Genomic DNA, 3,839 nt, shown 5'->3' on the forward strand with positions numbered 1-3,839 from the left:
TTTGCAATCTTTATAACTTCATGGTCCATACACAAGTAACAATCTAAATGCTTGGAAGATTTATTCTTATTTTATCATTGTTTTATCATAGCATCCCTTGCAGCTTGCAGTTGTATTATGGTTTTGTGTGCTTGTCATAAAATCAGGCCTTCAAGTCGTATTTAAAACTGTTTTATGACTACTAAATTAAAACTCAGACTTCATAGTTTTAACGGTAGCTGTAAGGTGGTTCTTTATCACTACCTATAACTGCAGAATAAAACCAAAACAAAACATACAAATATGTTTTATGGCATACTTTTTATGACCGATATAAAACATGAAGCAGTCTTAGACCTTCATTAAAGCCTCATTACAACTATCATCTTTATCAGTGGCCTAAGATTCTCAGATAAGAAATATACTACAACAGTAACAAAAAATACTCTGAAAACAAACACCAATATAAAAAAAAACAAATCTATTCAGATACATGAAATGAAAACCCCTTTAGTGCTTTTGAATACGATGAAGATGAGACGATCGCCAATATGAAACTCCTGGAGGCAGTGTTGTTCCACTCATGATAAATATAATATCAATTTGCTCTCAAAATAGATCCGCACTCACTAGTGATATGCAATGGTAGCTCACTCAAAACATCAATCGTTACAATCTCAAATGATAGAAAAGCTCCCTTGAGTCATAATAAAAACTCACGTGAGATTTTCTGTCACTCAATTTAAAACACTCACACCCGCACGGCTTTTGAATCAACCGTGAGTCAAAGATGGCTATGCTTTCTGTCATTAAGATATTTTCAGTGTTCTCAAATGTCTTTATCTGCTGGTGTGCTACGGGTGTGGGTTAACTTGGAAAAAAAGTGAAAATGGAGCAACGCACAACGCAGAGATCCAAAATCGCAGCGGCTAATTTAGTGACAGAGGACAATAAATTCCGGTGTGTCGCTGTACAGAACTGTGACTATGTTCAGAAAGGGAAATTGGTTCATGGTAATTTTGTTCGACACGTGCGAACAAATCAGTGCTAACATTTGAAAACGGCACAAAAGCCATTTGTAAACAAATGGTTTGTGCGCCCTTTACTCACTACTTGAAGTACACCCACGCGACACAACAGCAACATCGGGTAGGGAAAATTTTCCCCTTCCTGACGATGCTGTTGGTTTGCGTGGGCGTTCTTCGGGTAGCGAGTAAAGGGCCCACAAACCATTTGTTTACAAATGGCTTTTTTTGCGCCGTTTTCAAATGTTAGCACTGAAATCATCCGGAGAAGTTGGAATTGCTCGGCCTGCCAGCTCATGACAAGGACACGGAGCCTACGCTAAAGCGAAGGAAAACAGGAAAAATCAGTGTCGAAACATCACAAACAAACGTGTTACTCGGGACGTTGCAGCTGGTAAGTGCTCATTCACTTCCTTTGAGCTACCCTGAATGGACGGGATTCAAAACCTTGGTTGGGCCATTGTGGCAAGCTTCAAATCTGTCAGTGAACAGAAAAACTTTGACCGATATGGTCGATAAAGGAAGCGCTCTAGGAAGGAAATTCCTCGCAGATGAGATGAAAGGTTGTCCACTCCATCTAAAGATTGATAGTGCCTCCAGACGAAACCATCATTCGTTTGCCGCAAACGCGGCATTTTACAAAGATGGAAAAATAGTTACTAGATCACTTGGTAGGTTAACATTAATACGTACTTGAGGCACAATCATAATATTCATTTTTATTCCAGTTATCAAGGAAATGGTAAAGAGTCAGACGGCGAAGAATCTTCGCCAAACAATCGTTCAAGAGGTTATCCAACGATATGGAATACTGCCAGAACAAATATTGACAGTTGTCCATGACAACGGCGCAAACATGGTGGCTTCAGTTACAAATCTGCGCGAGTATATCAAAGACGGCATCGCAAGTCTGCTGAAGAAGGAAACCTCAGGTAATCGGAAATTCGTCCAGTCATCGTTTAATGGACCTGGTGGAAACGGATGCCGCTCTCGAAGAAACAGCAATTGATATGGAAGTAGAAGATGAGCCTCAAAAAGAAATCGAGCCAGAGGCTGACGAGGAGGTTGGTGAAACAGACCAAAACGAGCCAGACGATTCCCAAAGTGATTTTGATGAAGACGATGAGGAAATTTTGTCCGTTACTGACACCCGGTGCGCTGCTCACACCTGCCAGTTGGCTGTATTTGATGTCCTTAAAAAGCATTCCCGCCAAACTGTGTAAGAACACTCGACTGGGTAAATATAGAGAAGTTTTCTGTGCTCACAAAGCACATCTTCCACCTATTCCTGGAGCAACAAGATGGAACGCAATTTTCCTTATGTTGAAGTCGCTACGGGAACAAAAATCATTCTTTCTAATGCTCCAAAATGATTTCGAAGAACTCAGTTAGTTTTTAAAACAGATTACTTCTATTTCTCTTTGTTATTTCATTGCATTTTGTATTTCAGATTTCTCAAAACACTGGGCGTTCATTGATGTGTTCTGTAATGCTTTGGAGCCATTTTTTTTTTTTAACTGTAAGTTTACAAAGGGAACATGTACCGTTGTCGGAGTTTTACTCGGAATGGTTGATTTGTCACGCAAAGCTCAATTCATTGGCATCTAACTATTTGGCCAAAAAGTTGCTAAACGCTATGGAACAGAGGCTGCAAAAGCTTACGGACGCGATTCAGTTCAAAGTAAGTCTCTACATCGATCCACGGTTTAATTATATCGGATCTAATAGAATGACGGCTACCGATTAAGAACGCGCACAGGTAAGCCTAACAGATTTCAAGAATGTACTGGTAAGGTAGATGCATCAATCATGGTTATACGTTCATATTATGGTGTATTGCTATTGTCACTAGTAACAAACTAGCGAAAATGATTTTACTCTAGTTGTATGCGTTATACATAGCGTCGGAAGTAATGCGCTGTATAACGCATCATTGTGCGATTACAGCGCACTACTTCCGACACTTTATAATGTATAGAACGAGAGAAAAATAGACTTTCGCTAGAGGATTATTTCAGTATTTAACCGTAGCGACAATATTTGCTATGGCCAAGGGGAATTTCATAGACCATATTTGGAACATACAATAGTAAAGGGCCACGCACATTAGATCCGTTTGCGTTGCGTTGACGTAAATTTGACAGTTACACAATAGATTTAGCTGTCACTTTGCCGCAACGCGTCCGATCCGGATCTAATGTGCGTGGGCCTTAAGAATGAATAGCTATGACTGGTAAATCTACTCTAGTTTTCTCTCTTCTTTATCACGTAATGTATTGTAATATTTTATTCCTCATCTCTTTATTTTTTTTTGAAATTTAGAGCTACTTGCTTCAAGTATGGACACGACTCAATGCACTGGAAGGTAAACATGAAGATCAACAAAATATATCCACTGAACCGAACGACGAAGCGAGTGATTTTGTAGAGCAGTATCTGGATAGATATTTCGAACGTGATTCTCCGGGAAGTGGTGGACGCATGCAGCCTGCCGAAGACAAAATTTTGCAGCAAATTAAGAAGCTAGAACTGAGACCCAAAGTGCGCATACGTGTAGGAGGTTTGGATGCTTTATCGAGTGACGAACGATTTGATATCCTTAAGTACTGGATTGGGATGCGAACGAGCCATCATGATGTATTCAGGACGGCTTCTGCTATTTTATCAGCACCATCGACACAGGTCACAGTTGAACGAGCATTTAGTGGATTGAAGCTTGTCTTGACTGACCAGAGACAAAGACTTAGTGATCAGCGCATTCAGGATTTGATGATTCTAAAATTGAATCAAGACTTATTACCGTTCATTGCAGAAAAGTTATGCAGCGAATTTTAA

At 39.9% G+C, this 3,839-nt stretch overlaps 1 pseudogene; it reads left to right on the forward strand.

Moving 5' to 3' along the window:
• Window positions 1-2,529: 2,529 nt before the first annotated feature.
• Window positions 2,530-3,839, forward strand: LOC135704011 (uncharacterized; annotated as a pseudogene).

Source organism: Ochlerotatus camptorhynchus, unplaced genomic scaffold (genome assembly GCF_037179485.1).
Source record: "Ochlerotatus camptorhynchus isolate MF236.1 unplaced genomic scaffold, CSIRO-AGI_Acam_v1.1 ptg000228l, whole genome shotgun sequence".
NCBI classification, from domain to species: Eukaryota; Metazoa; Arthropoda; class Insecta; order Diptera; family Culicidae; genus Ochlerotatus; species Ochlerotatus camptorhynchus.